Below are 17,640 nucleotides of genomic sequence, written 5' to 3'. Positions count from 1 at the left end.
GGAGGACGGTGAAGTAAGCAAAGAGCCTAGGGCACAAATTTTGAGGGGGCACCCACTCTCAGTGTCGTGCAAGTGCAAGGTTAGCACCTGAGAATGAGGACCTCCTTAAAGTTTGCTCCCTAGGCACCTTGCCTGGCTCAGCCTCCTACTGGCCCTGCCAAGAAGATCCCTGGGTTTGTCTTGGATGAGTATAAAGTAGCAGTTAAGAGTGCAGGCTCTGGACTCAGTCCAGCTTCCAATCCAGGCTTTGCCTCTTACTAACACTAACTAGCTGGAGCATCAGGCAAGTTACTTACCAGTTATCCCTCTAAGCATCTGTTGTTACCTGCAAAACGAGGTTAATAGTTGCACCTGTCTTACAAGGATCCTGCTGTGAGGGTTAAATGAGGTGCTGCCTGGAAAGAGCCCAGCATGTGTGGGAAGACTGCGTACACTCAAGATTCCAGGGGAAACCGCCAGTAGCTGCCCAAAAAGGAACCCAGAGTTGACTTCTAGGGCTCCCTAAGTGTCTGGAAGTATGTTATTGCTGTATCTAGTCAGATAAGGTTGACGAAGGGAGTGAAGAAAAAACGTTTAGTTTGGCCTGCGTTGTGGTAATGGCAACATACCACTTGTGGACGAACAAATACTTTCCAGGAAGCCCATTCTAGAGTCTGAGAAAATGAGATTACCAGAGGTAAAAATCTTTCCTCTTAATTTGTTATGATCTGTTTGCAGTGTTCAGAGAAAAAGACTGCCATGTGAGAGGTCTACAAAAAACAGTTTTATATCGGGTTGGGTCTATGTATAACTTTTCCCCGGTTCTTACCCATAACAGGGTTAGCGTTAGTGCCAGCTGCATTCGTCTGGTGTGATGAGGTGAGTTAATCTGGTGTGAGTTAAAGGTCCACGGACCCAGCCCAAGGTTTGACCACGTAGGCATTGATTCCTACGCACCACAGTGCTGGTCATTCTGTTGTGGGAAACACTCTGTCTCTTTTCATGGGTGAGAAAACAGGACATGATTCATGAGGGAACGGTGGGTGGTTTGGGATGATCAGCTAAAGAAGGCAGCCACTGGAAAAAAATACTGCAATCTCTGGAAAAGGGAACACTCAGATATGTTTCCTTCACTATTCTGTGACCATGATGGCAAGAATCATGAATGCATGCTAAAACTAGCAGCTGGAAAAATTTGATGAGGAGAAGGACACTTACATATCCTCTCAGTGTCTCCCCCCAAATTGCATATTAATCAAAGAAAAAGAATAGCTGAAACTTTATAATGGGGAAACCTGGAAGACATCATCTTAACCAAATGGTCACCAAGAATGGGACAAAGTGACAGCATGTGCCTCCTGATGTGATGCACTGAGGAGGACACAAGATCACTTTATGGTATTCCTGCCTGAAATGCATAATCTGAATCTAGTCATAAAGACATAAGACCCAACTGAGGGATATTTTAAAAAATAACTGGACCTTATTCTTCCAAATTGTTGAGGTCTGAAAGACAAAGAAAGCAGAGAGACTATTCCAGATTACACGATACCAAAGATTACACAATGAATAAATGCAACATGTCATCCTGGGGTGGATCCTGGACCAAGGGAAATGTTTGTTATAAAGTACGATGGAGGGACAACTGACCAGACTTGCATTTTGGTGACAGTAATGTACCCATGTTAAATTTCCTCATTTGATAATCATACTGTGGTTATGTAAGAGAATGTCCTCAAGTAATAGACATTGGAGTATTTAGGAATAAAAGGTACAATGTCTGCAATTTATTCCCAAATGGCTCAGAGAAAAAGCAACTTGTAAATATATGAGTATGATATATAATACAGCAAGTGAAGCAATATGTTAATGGTGAATCTGATTAACTTATGGGAGTTTTTTATGTTATTCTTGCAACTTTTCTACCCTTTATACTACTATACTGTATTTTGCACTATAAAAATCAATAACAACAACCAATAACATACTACTTTTCTGCATAGTCACATGAATTTTAGGAAGTTTCTGGCTTTTCTCCTGGAGAAATAACTTACAGATAAAAAAGAAGTAGCACCACATTGTGAAATATGCAAATCCAAGAGGTCAATAACTGGAAGACAACTCACAGGGACAGTAAAGAAAACAAGTGTCACAAGTGACACACAAGCACATACAAGGACAGCAAGGTGGGGGAATGACTGTTTTCAGTGCCTCTGACCCGGAATACAAAGTAGGTACCCTTTTTCTCCTGGTATCCACTGCCACCACCTCTAAGGGCTGATTTTTGGTCTGTGTCCTGAAGAACTCTTTTCAAAATGATGCAAGACTTGCTTTGAGGAGACATGCAACTAGAAAGGTTTATGAATAAGAATCAGGCCAAAGTCCAAGGTCAGAGAAGAATGCATGGTGAAAAGGAAACTAAGTCAATGTCTTACTGCTTCAACCAAGCGGGGATCTCAAAAACATTTGAGGGTTCAAATCAGCATATGTATAGTGTCCCTACAAACCCTGTAAGGTTACTTTCCTGATTAGATGGTGGTTAGCTTATGCCCTGAACCAACAGAGACAGAAACCAAGGCTGCCAAGTTTAAGATGGAAATTGTGCTTGCTTCAAAACAAATTGGCTTCCTAGCTGCCTTTTCTCCTGGCCTAACACCTGTTGTTGCAGGTAGTTATTGCCTTGTACTTGAAATGAAAAGGTGAACTTTGAAGTGCAAGGACTGGCTATTCCTGAGAGAGCAGGGAGTCTGGAAGTGAAGGAGTCACACATGCTGTGCTCTCCTAATGGCTCTGCCTTCCTTCAGTGCTGTGAACCTATCCCCCGGTCAGTCTGAAGTTCATCTGCAAGTCTAGTGGCCACTCTCTATCCCACTGGGGCTGCCAGAAAGAGTGAGGTTTTCATTATTGCACAGGTAGGAAATGTCTAGATTCTTAAAAAAATCCCAGTTGCTGGTGGGGCTGGGCTGGTTCCCCAATCCCAGTTTTAGGATGAGGCCACGGTCTTGGGGCTCCTGCTGAGCTCTGAGACTCTAGAGTGCGTGGGCACTGGTGCCAGCAGGGAGGCAGGGCATGTACAGTAGAATCCTGCACTTCAGGCCCAGTGGCTGCAAGTGGGCTGTAAATGAAAAGCCGCTGCCTCACTTGGCAGAAAGGAGCCTCAGGATGGACGTGGAGCATGTCAGATTCATACTGCACAAGTTGGTCCATGAAGGCAAAGTTGGGTGAGATCATATTGTTCTGCTTGATGCAGTCTAAGGCGTCCTTCAGGCCAACTGCTTGGTCTTCATGAGATAATCCTTGCAGATGGAGTATAAACGGGAGATCCCAGTTTCATAGAGGACCAAGATCTTGCTCCCTTTCCCCTGAAACAGTCAATGAAGTCTAGTGCTTCTCGAAAGTGGGAGCTAATGTTAATCACATGGCTGTCTTCCATGGGGGTCCATTTGTATTGTAGGTGGGCCACACAGACCTTGGAGGTCTGCTGAGAGACATTCGGCAGGACCATGATGTTCAGGTTGGTGAGGATTTTGCACTTGGATGCACGGTGGGCACTTCCAAAGTTGAGGCATAGAAGGATTGCAACTGGGCCACCCTGCTCATAAGCCAGCTTGTAGCTGGTTTCAAGTGCTGGTTTCCCACACTGGTTAATGAGGGCTTTTTCATTTCAACCTCCTCTTGTGAAATGGGATTTAAATCCACACAACACTCAGGAGATTCTGAGTAAAAGGTCTCATATCCCCCTTTCAGCAAGTAGACCCACAGGGCTGCTGCTGGCTGACCCAGCCACTCACCACCTCAGAAGCCCTGGTTTACATTTTTAAGTCTCTGAAACTATATATTCTCCAACATATTTCTCCCCATGTGGTTAAACGCAGATTCCTTGCAAATTTTATTATTTTAGTTCAGGGTTGAGAAGGATTTATATAACAACAACAACACAAAAGTGCTGCTGTTGATGGGGGTTAAGATTTTTGGTTTAGGGGTTTCCTCTTACACATCATATCCATAAAACGGTAAGATCTGTCAATACTAGGTCACCTATTTGGCTCAGAATTATAGAGTTGCCAAGTAATTATCAGTGGCGTCAAATTTAAGGAACTTAGAGATGAACCCCAAATATTGTAAGTCATCATTAAAATGTCCTGTTTAAATCTAAAAGTAAATGTATAAATCACATCTTGAGCTCACTTACATTTTCAGCCCCACCCATCTGTACCCAGTTGTTTCACATGTTGGTGGAAGCGTGACATAGTGTCAGGGCTCTTAAACCAGGTGCTGGAACATCTGGAAGTTGTACAATTATTTGACAGGGATATTTAATTTTATTCAATCTCTTATGCTAGAAACTATTTACAAGCAGAAAAGGCCTAAAAGATGGAGATACTATGTTTTGTCAAAATAATTTCCTATGTCCTAAAAGGCTGAAATCTCTCTATTAAAAGAACTAAGGGTTTTTTTTTTTTTAACTGCTTGCCTTTACCATCTGTTCTCACTGTGGTTAAATAGATAACTAAGCATTATTTCAAAGCAGCCCGTGTTTCATAGTGACTCAAGATTAGCAAACACTTGACCTTGTTTGACCAAGTGTTTTAAAACCTTTTGGTATTTTCGATATGCTTCCTCCCTCTAATTCAAGGAAGTTTTTATTTTTGATGTGTTGTTTGTATACATGATGAAGTAATTAATTTGTTGATCTGTTAAGTTGTCGCTCCTGTTCTTTTTTTCCTCCCTTCAATTCAGTGCCAGAAATGAAGAAGGAAATAACAAGTAAACTGTTTATCCCCACCTAGATTCTCTACTGTAAGTTCTCTTGTTTCAGCTGATGCAATTTAAAAGAAGAATGAAACTCCTAGAAATGTCAGCTACCCAGAGACCATAACACATTCTGTGGCCAAGTCAATCGCTAACTTCATCATGCTTTCAGAAAAGAAACATTTCTTTTCTTTTAGTTTTGGTCCCTTGAAAGCCAGTATTTATTATAGGTCAGTGTTTGGGTCCCTGTGTTTCTCCAGAGTGTGGCCACTGTGATAGGAACATGTGATGGGACTAGATCAAACCTTTACATGAAGATGCTCATATACATGACACAATGCATGGGCTTGGCCACTGCCACCTCTTGTCACACTCCCCACTAACTTTTTGGACATGAAATGCACAGGGTTCCAGATCCATTGCTGGTTTTACAAGAAGAATAACAAGGCTGGTATTTTCTCAAAATGTGTGTGTAAAAAAATTCATTCTCCTTTGATCAGGCTGTTAGTATTATAGTGTTGTAAAAGATCTCAAGGGTGATCTGGTCTCCCTTCCTGCCCAAAATAGAATCTCTACAATTTACATTAGCTAAATGTTGGCACCCACCATTACCTACAATGTGGACTTCATTCATTTATTTATTTCTCTTACTCCTTCATTGACAATTGATTATCAAGACTTTCTTTGCAAACTTTTCGTGACAGGATAGCCTTGAATACTAAGGGGATATTTGAACTAACAAATGTTACTTCTTTCATATTTACAAATGTGGGAGTGAGTGTTTGTGTGCTTACAAGTATGCATGCATGGAGGAGTTTTCATGTCAAAAGTGATCACTAATTTCACAAGATTCTCAAGTGACCACTTCTTTTCACTCCAAGATGATGATTGAGAAGTCTTTGTACCTTTTGTGGAGAAACATGTTTTCCTTTTTTTGTTCTTTGGAACTAGATTTCATAATTGGTCAATGTTTGGGTCTCTGTGTCCTTCAGAGTAGTCACTGAAGGAATACAACCTAAATTTATCTCATGTAAATTTGTCCTAAATCATCATTAAACATCAACATAATGGAGCTACCCTTGAACTTTCTTATTCTTCAGGTGATAAGCAGGCCATCCCAGGTTAGTGACCATTAACCTGGGGATCATTAACACTATTTCCCCTCTCTCTTTCTCTTCAAGGACATTCAATAGGCAGGCTTCTCCAGGAAGCTAGCAACTCCATGGGAAGCTTTCAAAGACATACAAAACAGCCTCAAGTGCATCATTTAATCAGTACACATCGAGATCTTGACTAAATTTTATTAATAGCTTGGGAATCAGCACGACACACACAGGGGGAAATTAAAAAAGAAGTTCTACATAAAAATGTGTGATATGATTCTCCCTGACACTCAGTCAGGCGTCTTTATTGGCATCTTTCCATTTTTTTCTATTACCTCCTTCCTCCCTCCCTCCCTTGCCTTTCATTTCCTCCCTTCTCTCCCTGAGAGTCAGACTGGCAGAGTTGGCTCTCTAGTCACATCTACCTTCAGACCCCAGCTTCCAGGTAGGGTAACCACAGATGCAGTAACTGTCAGAGTCCTGTTTTCCATGTCTCTACAGTGACAGAAAATGATTTATCCCTTACAGGACTGGTGTGAGGACTAAATGAGAGGATGTGTGTAAAGTGCACACATAGCAGATCAGTAAATGGCCATTCCTTTCTGCTTCCTTTCTCCTCTCTCCTGATTTCCTCACTTGTTGCCATTCTACCCCATTTCTGAGGTTTTTGCTTTATTTTCCACTCTCTCTTTTCTCTGTTCCATACCTGGAGTAACACCAGGAAGCATTGCCTGGTTTGTGTGATTGTGCTCATGGCTAATAAGCTGCTGATTCTTGCTACAGAGAAAACCACATTCAAAGATAGGTAGATATAGATGAAGATATAGATATAGAAGATAGAGATCAATAGAGGTAGAGAGAAATCACTGTTATCCTGCCATGCTGAGTGGCAGTTTTTCTCCTAGTTTGGAGAGAAAAATCTGCCCTGGTTTTCCAGTAGACTGACTGACTGACGTACTCTCCCTGGGGTATCTGCTAAGAGCTCAATTAGCCTTATGCAGAGCAATTCAAATCAAGGGATTTTCACAAAAGTGGTCTGCATGACTCTTGACATGAGGGAGTCTTTCCCTGAAGGCCTTTTTAACCTGACAACACCACTTAACCCAAGAGAGCAGGCAGCAGAGAGAGAAGCAACAAGTCTGTTGCTAACATCAGTCCTCACTAATCATCAGGGAAATGCAAGTCAAAATCACAATGAGATCTCGTCTCACACCTGTCAGAATGGCTCTTATCAAAAAGGCAAGAGATAACAAGTGCTGGCGAGGATGTGGAGAAAAGGGAACCCTTGTGCACTGTTGGTAGGAGTGTAAAGTGGTGCAGCCACTATGAAAACACTCTGGAGGCTCCTCATAAAATTAAAAATAGAACTACCATTGATCCAGCAATTCCACTTCCGGGGATAGAACGGAAGGAAATGAAATCACTATGGATATCTGAGCCCCCATGTTCATTGCAGCGTTGTTTACAAAAGACACGTCATGGAAATAACCTACATGTCCATCAATGGATGAATGGATAAAGAAAATGTGTACACATAACGCAATGGAATATTATTCAGCTATAAACAAGAAGGAAATCCTGCCATTTGTGAGAACATGGAGGACCCTTGAGGGCATTATGCTGGGTGAAATCAGCCAGTCAGAGAAAGACATATACTGTATTATCTCACCTATATGGGGAATCTTAAAAAACCTAACTCACAGAATCAGAGTAGGTTGGTAGTTGCCAGGACTGGGGTGGGGGTAGGGTGGGTGGAGGTGATCAGAGGGGACAAGCGTCCTGGTGTGAGATGAACAAGTTTTGGGGATGTACGTACAGCATGGTGACTGCTGTTGACAGCACAGTATTGGATACTTACAGTTGCTAAGAGAGTGGATCTTAAAAGTCCTCACCATACACACAGAAAGTTAACTATGGACATGATGGATGTGGACTGACATTATTTTGGTAATCATTTTGCAGTGTATACATATCTCAAATCATCATTTCTTCATGTTAAGCCTGCACATTATGTGTCAATTATATCTCTATGCAGCTGGAAAAAAAGATGCTTACTTAGTGGCTGAGAGCAGTTATTCAAAGAATAATAACGAGATAATATTCATCAGACATTGAGCACCTTGAAAATCTTTAATATATATCCAGGCCATGGGTTTTCTTTTGATTTTATAGTTTTTATACTAAAATGTTGTATATTCCAAATATTAGTTTTCATTCATTTTCTCATACTTGCGTAAAATATGATGTATATATCTACACATATACATGTATTCGTAATTTCCTGTATCTCACATTCTGGCAATTTATTTTGCTGCGATACCCTCGGTATAAGATTCTGTAATGTCCTCATGCCTCCACTAGAGGGTGTTCTGTACACAATTAACAGCAATTCGGGGTGGACAGTGGATAAGGTCATCCTCAGTCAGAGCTTTGTCATAAAAGATTAGTGGCTTAATCCCAACCAGTAAAGTCTGACCTTGATCATAGTTTCTCCTTTTTCTACTCCAGAAATTCTATACTGGACAAGACCTCAAAAAGAATAATCTTGACCAAGCAAATCTAATCTCAGCTCTTCAAAACTTAACTATGGCTCAACCATGTAAAACGGAGGTTCTTTTTATTTTAATTTTTCATTAAATAAACAATACTCACCTGGTTCAAAATGTAGATAAGGCATATACCATGGAGCTCCCTCCCGATCCCTTCTCCACCCTTTTTATACTAACTGTACCTATTCACACTGTTTACCGTGTTGCCCCCTTTTTTTGTAACAGTATATTTTGGAGATCTTTCTCCATCAGTCCATAAGGAACCTCCTCGTTCCTTCAGATGGCTCCACAGTACCCACGGTATGGATGTATCTTGCTTCTTTTTTCTCCTCTCCTGTTGGTGGCCATTTAGTTGTTTCCAGTCTTTGCTGTTTCAGATAATGCTGCCGTGACTGGGAAAACAAAAGGCACTTTTTCATCCTGCTCTTACAGATGCCAGGACACAGGCTTTTCCTGATAGCCTCTCCCAGGAAAACCACTTAGTGCCTCAGGAACGTGCATAATTGTTGGAGAAGTCTCCATGGCTGAATTTCCTCCCAGTCCTTCCCCTCGGGTGCCCGCTGATATTTTATGCCGTGGTCCCCTCCTCTCTCCATCTCTCTCTCACGACATCTGCATCCCCACGTGCTCCTTGCTGCCCAGCTTCTTGGACTCTGATCACAGAGACTCCTGATTGGCTGTGGTCGCCTTCTCCTCCCTCTGGCCCTGTCACCTCTTGTGATTTGAAACTTCCACCTTTGTGGCTCCTGCAGGCGGCTCTTCACCCAAGATGGGCTTGCAGTGGGCACAGCTTCTTTTCTACTAAAAGAAAGAAAGTCTTTTTTTAAAATACATTAAGGATAAAGAAGAAGGTAAACTTTTATAGATGATTTTACCACTCAGACATATCTTCTGTGTATATTTGTTTACATAGATTTCCCATCTTTATATCGAATATGTGAGTATAGTAACATATGTGTATATATGCGTGTAGCCATTTACATCTTCTACATATGTTATACCAACCCGACATTTTGCCTTTAACATTATAAATCTTATAGGCATTTTCTCTTGCCCTTAAAATTCTTCGTGAACATTATTTTTAACGGTTTGTGTATTTATTTGCATGTACTATAACTCTCTTAATTTTTCTTTTATTACACTTTTAGATTGCTCCCTTCCTTTTTTTTTTTTTTTTTTTTTTTGGTAAATATAAATAAAGCTGTCAGCTTCTTCCCGAGTACAAACTCTAGGTTGAGTCAAGACTCTGCCTGACTGCTGGGCATCCCTTCTGACCATTAACTGACCCAGCTGCCTTCCTCCTGGGATTGTCTCTCCCAGACGTGTATTACTCTCTAGGACCCACACTATTTTCTCTCATGAGCTAGGGAGGATGGTTTGAAAGTGACCGAGTGCTTCCTGTTCTGAAACTGGACCAGGTGAAAGGATCAGGGAATGGATTAACTTTTGTTGTGTCATATTACGTGCTGGGAGCTTTATATATACTCTCATTTAATTCTCAAAATGACCTTTTATGAGGTAGTTTCGTGTTCTCACTTTACGGATGGTGAAACTGAGGCTCAGAGAGGATGAGTGACTTGTTCAAGGTCACACAGCTAGTAAAGAACAGAGCCAGGATTTGAACTCAGGTGGGCCTAACTCTAAAGCCTACATCCACTAGAGAGACTTTCAATAATTAAGGTGGATTCTAAAATTGTTTGGTAGAGGCCAAGGCAGTGGTGTGCTGGTAAAATGGATCTTTGGAAAACAGAACAAAACAGAAACTGGATCTGTAGTGTTTCCCAATTCCCATGGTCTAAATATTCCCACCATCACTGATTTCAAGTTGCCAAAGCTTTAAACGATCCGCTTATAAAATTCCTGGACATGTAACAATCGGGGCACGGGGACACACACGGCTCCTTCATACCACGGGGCAAAGGTTCAGTTACTTACTTCCCCAGAGACGTGTGTTTTCTGCACTCTGAGTTCTGATTGGTTAATTAAGTAAAACTGATGTCCTCATTTGTAAGTTAAGTGAGGCAACTGTAGACATCCACAAAGTCCTTCTAAAACTCAGATTTTCGTGGCATCTTTGAAGTTCCCTGAAGTTCAGTTGCTATTAGGCAACATATCTCCCCACTACTGAGGAATTTTTTTCTACTGAGTGGTTTTCAGTGTTTGCGAGTGACTGTGGGAATCCAGTCATTCTCAGAGCACAGGAATTAAGATCAAAAGTCAGGCTAGTGATAAATTGTAGGATGTGGTCAAAGAAAAAAGTTAATTCACCAAGTCTGCCCTTCATAGGTTAGACTATCCATAGACTGTGTAATTAGAGCCTGCACAAACATGGTTTCAGTCAGTGATGGAAATAGGTGGGTGGGGAAATGTAGAGGAATTATTCCTAGGACTTTCCAGCACTACCAGGGGGAACCCACTTGAGAAAATCCAATTAATTGAACAATAATCAAGTAAAGCAGGCTGTTACAACTGGGCACGTAACATGTGGTACCTTGGATTCAGTTGGGGCGGGGGAGAGAGAATGATTGGGAAAGACGTTGTGTCTGTTTAGATGTTGAGGGTGTGAACCCTGATGTCAGACTTAAAGGCATAAAAAAGTTAATCACTCTTGATTGAAATGAACATAATTCCTAAATTTCTATCTTCAACTCTGACTTCACTCCAGCTCCATCCTCATAAATCCAGTTGCCTCCTTCCTCCTCTGCATGAGTGTCCAGTAGGCATCTCAATATCAGAAACAGCCCTGGATTCCACAATTGGTCCTCTCCCAGTCTCTTCCTCAAATCGCCTGAACTCTAGAACCGAGCTGGTGCACTCCACTAAGCAGAGAATCTGAAATTCTGTAGTCAGTAACCTCAGTAACACAAAAAGTACTAATAAGCCAGATCCCCCTCAGAAAAGGTACCTTAATCCTTATAATTTAAGAAAGCAGCATAATAGGATTGCAATAGCTAGGATGTGCCTCTTCAGCAAATTTCCAAACCACAAATTTCCCTTAGTAGTTACTAGGGATTAATTTTTTTTCCACAGCTCAAAAATCAGAGGATCATATTGTCTATCCTTCCAAGGTCTACCCTAGGCTGGGACAGATCAGGGTGGGGTGGAGCAGAGTAGAGGATGGAAACAAACAGCTCCTTTAAAATGAGTTTATCAAAGCAGCCAGCCAGTAGTCTCATAAGGCATTCTCAAAGGGTATAAAGTGTAGGGGAGCAGATTTTGTCATCCCAAAATGTGTCCCTTTGGCTTGATTATTTATTTATTTTGTGAGCTAAATCTGTTGCCAATTTTCTTCTTTTTGCTTGAGGAAGATTGTCACTGAGCTAACATCTGTGGCAATCTTCCTCTATTTTATGTGGGATGCTGTCACAGTGAGGCTTGATGAGTGGTGCTAGGTCCACAGCCTTGGATCCAAACCCTCACACCCTGGGCCACTGACGTGGAGTGCACCAACTTAACTACTGTACCACTGGGCCAGCCCCTGGCTTGATTATTTTTGAGAACAAAAGACTCAGGAAAAAACTTTGTCCTTCCCCCTAACTGTCTAAAAGTATTTACAATAGAAAGCCCGTTTCCAGAAGGAGCTATCACCATAGAAAACTATAGTATAATGTGAACTAGGCCCTTTGATGAAAGTCCTCTCCTTGTCTCATTGTCTCCGCTAGGCATGGCAAACATTTGCTTTCTATCTTCATATGAACTGCCCTCCTCTCCTTTGATGTCCCAAATCACCACCCCCAACATTCTCCTTTGTCTTTAGCTGAAGATGGTATTTAAGGTGGTGGCTTTGGCCATTCTGGTGAGTGACTCAGTTTTCCTGGATTTCTCCCATGTATATACGTTATTAAAATTTGTCTGATTTTTCTCCTGTTATTCTGTCTCATGTCAATTTAATTCTTAGACCAGTGTCACTGCAAAATAGCTGATATCCATTCTATAGATAAAAGAGATAATGTGAGTTTTATTTGAGCAAACTAAGGATTATAACTCAAGAAGGAATTTTCCAGAAAGGAAGAAATCTTCCAGAGAAGCATGGTTTTCAGTACATCTTCTACCTTTTTAGAACAAAGAGCATATATTAAACATGCCCAGGATACGTATTCATCAAAGTTTCAAAGAGCTATTCAGTTGCAAATTAGCAGGTCAACAAGACCCAGATGTCTGGAAAGAGACTAGTATGGGCATTACTGAACACAGAGATGATTAATAAGATATTAATATCCTTGAGATGGTGGCATTTGAAGACAGGGTTTCTTAGGAAAGGGAAAGTGACCTTGCAACCCATGAAGTGTTTTCCCAAGATTATATTTATGACATATAGTACAACGAGCATATGTTTTATGAGACTCTGTGGGAGAAAGTTTCCAAAAATATCGTTTTCCCCATAAAATCATCTTTTCAGGTGCCCAACAGGTAATTGATGTATATGCTGGAGCAGTGACAATTGTGCTCCAGTAGGCACTTGGTTTGTTATCAGATCCAAACCACATCTGCGTGCTTGATGGTGTCAAAAATTCTCCCTTTTTGTTGCCATATTTATTTCTCTTCTTCTGTGGTAATTTCTTGGGCCTGTAGAAGGAAATTTTTCACTGGGTTAGCAGGGTTAACAGAGAACAGTGGACATTCTTGAGGTTGGACAGTATATCCAGCCTGGTTGTGTCCCTGCTTACCTTTTCAGTAAGATCCATCAAATTACATAATAAAATACAGTCATGGTCATTTTCCACCTGTGGTGCTGAGAGCAAGGCAACAGGTTTAAGATAATGAATAACGTTTTCTTATGCAATATAACCCAGGAAGGTTTATCATGATTTACTTGACAATGCTTCCCAGGCAACTTAACATACCAAATAAACCTAATTAGTGTAGTATCTCCCTTTTTATGGGAAGAGAAGAAATTCTTTAAGAAGTCCCCAGGGTCCTCTGAGAATTCTCAAAGTTACTTTCAGGTCAAAAGAAAGACATCATTTAGGAGTTGAATTTTGGGGAAGCATGCTGAAAATATCAAAACAGTTTAAAACAGTTGGTCAAACAAGATCAAGTGTTTGCTGACCTTGTGTCACTGTGAAACACTGGTCACTGTGAAATAATAGTTATCCACTTAACCAAAGTGACGGCAGATGTTAAAGGCAAGCAGTTAAAAAAAAACCCTTGGTTCTTCTAAGGGAGAGATTTCAGCCTTTTAGGACATAGGAAATTATTTTGACAAAACATAGAATTTCTATCTTTTAGGCCTTTTTTGCTTGTAAATTGTTTCTAGCACAGGAGATTGAATAAAATTAAACATCCATATTTCCCAGTCAAATAATACTACAACTTCCAGATGTTCCAGCACCTTGTTTAAGAGCCCTGACACTATCTCAACTTTCCACTGATATGTGAAAAAACTGGGTACAGATGGGTGGGACTGAAAATGGAAGTGAGCTCAAGATGTGATTTAAACATTTACTTTTAGATTTAAACAGCAAATTTTAAGGACAACTTACAACATTTGAGGTTCATCTCTAAGTTCCTTAAATTTAATGTCACTGATAATTACTTGGCAACTCTATAGTTCTGAGACATATGGTTGACCTGATATTGACAGATCTTACCATTTTATGGACATGTTATGTAAGAGGAAACCCCTATACCAAAAATCTTAACCTCATCATTAGCAGCATTCTTGTGTTGTTGTTGTTATACAAATCCTTCCCAAATCTGAATTGAAATAATAAAATTTGCATAGAATCTGTGTTTAAACACATGAGGAGAAATATGTTGGACAATATATAGTTTCAGAGACTTATTAAATGTAAATTAGGGCTTCTGAGGTGGTGAGTGGTTGGGTCAGTCAGTCACAGGCCCATGGGTCTGCTTCCTCAAAGGGGGATATGATACCTTTTACTCAGAATCTTCTGAGTGTTGTGTGGATTTAAAACCCATTTCACAAGAGGAGGTTGAAATGAAAAAGCCCTCATTAACCAGTGTGGGAAAGCAACGCCTGACATCAGCTACAGGCTGGCTAATGAGTAGGGTGGCCCCGTTGCAATCTTTCTAGGCCCCAACTTTAAGTGCCCACCATGCATGCAAGTGCAAGATCCTCACCAACCTGTACATCATGGTCCTGCTTACTCTCAGCAGACCTCTGAGGCCTGCATGGCCCACCTGCACCACAGATGGATCCCCATGGAAGACAGCCACGTGACTGATGTTAGCTCCCACTTTCAAGAAGCAATAGACTTCATTGACTGTGTCAGGGGAAAGGGAGGCAGGTCCTGGTCCTCTGTGAGACTGGGATCCCCCATTCACGCTCCACCTGCATGGCTTACCTCATGAAGACCAAGCAGTTGGCCTGAAGGAGGCCTTGGATTGCATTGAGCAGAGGGGTGTGATCTCACCCAACTTTGACTTCACGGGCCAGCTCCTGCAGTGTGAATCTGACATGCTCCTCGCCTGCCCTGGTGCTCCCTTCTGCCAAGGGATGCAGCGGGCTCTTCATTTAGAGCCCTCTTGCAGCCAATGGGCCCTGATGTGCAGGGTCTTACTGCACATGCCCTGCCTCCCTGCTGGTACCAGTGCCCACGCACTCCACAGTCTCAGAGCTGAGCAAGAGCCCAAAGGCTATGGCCACATCCTGCTAAAACTGGGATGGGGGAACCAGCCCAGCCCCACCAGCAACTGGGACTTTTTTTCAGACTCTGGATGTTTCCTACCTGTGCAATACTGAAGACTTCACTCTGTCTGGCAGCCCCAGTGGGATAGGGAGTGGTCACCAGGCTTGCTGGAAAACTTCAGACTGACCTCAGGGATAGTTCACAGGACCGAAGGAAGGCGAAGCCATTATGGGAGCACAGCGTGTGTGACTCCTGCACTTCCAGACTCCCTGCTCTCTCAGGAATACCCAGTCTTTGCACTTCAAAGTTCGCCTTTTCATTTCAAGTACAAGGCATAAATACCTGCAACAATGGGGGAGAAAGCAATTGTTCAGCCAGGAGAAAAGGCAGCTACGAAGCCAACTCATTTTGAAGCAAGCACAATTTCTACCTCATTTTCTTAACTTTCGCAGCCTCAGTTTCTGTCTCTGTTGCTTGAGGGCATAAGCTAATCACCATCTAGTCAGAAAAGCAACCCTACAGGGTTTGTAGGGACACAATATATGTGCCCATTTGAACCCTCAGATGTTTTGGGGATTCCTTCTTGGGTCCAGTGGAGGCAGTTGGTTGAAGCAGTAAGACACTGACTCTCAGTTTCCTTTTCACCGTGCTTTCTTCCCTGACTTTGGACTTGGGCATGATTCTTATTCATTAAGCTTTCTCATTGCATGTCTCCTTAAAGCGACCTATGTGTCATTTTTGAAGGAGTTTTTCAGGTCACAGCCCAAAAATCAGCCCTTTGAGCTGGTGGCAGTGGATACCAGGAGAAAAAGGGTACCTACTCTGTATTCTGGGTCAGCAGTGCTGAAAACAGTCATTTTCCACCTTGCTGCCCTTGTATGTGCTAGTCTGTCTCTTGTGACACTTGTTTTCTTCCCTGTCCCTGTGGATTGCCTTCAAGCTATTGACCTCTAGGATTTGCAGATTTCACAATGTGGTGCTACTTCTTTTTTGTCTGTAGGTTATTTCTCCAGCGGAAAAGCCAAGGATTTCCTAAAATCCTACGAATGTGAAAAAAAAGCAGTATGTTATTGGTTGTTGTTACTGATTTTTAAATCTAGTGCAAAATATAGGATATAGTACAAAATATAGAAAAGTTGCAAGAATAGCTTAAAAACTCCCATAACTTAGTGAGATTTGCCATTAACATATTGCTTCACTTGCCTTACTATCTATCACACTCATACATTTACAGGTTGCTTTTTCTCAGAACCATTTGGGAATAAATTGTAGACATCGTACCTGTTTATTCCTAAATATTCCAATGTCTATTACTTGAGGACATTCTCTTACATAACCACAGTATGATTATCAAAGGAGGAAATTTAACATGGGTACATTACTGTGACCAAAATGCAAGTCTGGTCAATTGTCCTTTGTAATAAACGTTTCCCTTGGTCCAGGACCCACCTCGGGATGATGTGTTGCATTTATTCATCGTATAATCTTTGGTATCCTGTAACCTGGAATAGTCTCTCTGCTTTCTTTGTCTTTCATGACCTTAACAGTTTTGAAGAATACATTCCAGTTATTTTGTAAAATATCCCTCAGTTGGTTCTAATGTCTTTATGATTAGATTCAGGTTACTCATTTTGGGCAGGAATACCATGAAGTGATCTTGTGTCCTTCTCAGTGCATCATATCAGGAGGCACATGCTGTCACTTTGTCCCGTTCTTGGTGACTATTTGGTTAAGATGATGTCTTCCAGGTTTCCCCATTATAAAGTTTCTATTATTCATTTTCTTTGATTAATACGCAATTTGGCAGGAGACACTGAGAGGCTATGTAAGCATCCTTCTCCTCATCAAATTTTTCCAGCTGCTAGTTTTAGCATCCATTCATGATTCTTGCCATCATGGTCACAGAATAGTGAAGGAAACATATTTGAGTGTTCCCTTTTCCAGAGATTGCAGTATTTTTTCCAGTAGCTGCCTTCTTTAGCTGATCATCCAAAACTGCCCACCATCCCCTCATGACTCATGTCCTGTTTTCTCATCCATGAAAAGAGACAGAAAGTGTTTCCCACAACAGAATGACCAGCACTGTGGTGCTTAGGAAGCAATGTCTACGTGTCTGAACCTTGGGCTGGGTCCGTGGACCTTTAAGTCACACCAGAAGAATGCAGCTGGGACTAATGCAAGCCCCTGTTATGGGTAAGAACTGGGGAAAATTTATACACAGACTCAACCCAGTATGAAACTATTTTTTGCAGACCACTCACATGGCAGTCTTTTTCTCTGAACATTGTAAGCAGATCATAACAAATTAAAAGGGAAGATTTTTATCTCTGGAAATCTCATTTTCTCAGACTCCAGAACGGGCTTCCTGGAAAATCTGTGTTCGTCCACAAGTAGCATGTTGCCATTACCATAACCCAAGGGAAAGTCCACGTTTTTTCTTCCCTCACTTCGTTAACCTTATCTGATCAGGTGTAGTGGTAACATACTTCCAGACACTTACAGAACCCTAGAAGTTAGCTCTGGGTTCCCTTTTTGGGGAGCTGCTGGTGGTTTCCCCTGGAATCTTGAGTGCACGCATTCTGCCCACACATGCTGGGTTCTTTCCAGGCAACACCTCATTTAACCCTCACAGGATCCTTGTCAGACAGGTGCAACTATTAACCT

The 17,640-nt window shown here is 41.6% G+C and overlaps 2 pseudogenes; one reads left to right on the top strand and one right to left on the bottom strand.

Moving 5' to 3' along the window:
* Nucleotides 1-2,962: 2,962 nt before the first annotated feature.
* Nucleotides 2,963-6,588, bottom strand: LOC103563422 (dual specificity protein phosphatase 5 pseudogene; annotated as a pseudogene).
* Nucleotides 6,589-12,146: 5,558 nt separating this feature from the next.
* LOC103563423 (dual specificity protein phosphatase 5 pseudogene) lies at nt 12,147-15,003 on the top strand (annotated as a pseudogene).
* Nucleotides 15,004-17,640: the final 2,637 nt, after the last annotated feature.

The sequence above is a fragment of the Equus przewalskii genome, chromosome 22 (genome assembly GCF_037783145.1).
Source record: "Equus przewalskii isolate Varuska chromosome 22, EquPr2, whole genome shotgun sequence".
Lineage (NCBI taxonomy): Eukaryota > Metazoa > Chordata > Mammalia > Perissodactyla > Equidae > Equus > Equus przewalskii.
Note: the sequence above shows the minus strand (reverse complement) of the source record. Positions and strands in the feature narration are given on the sequence as shown.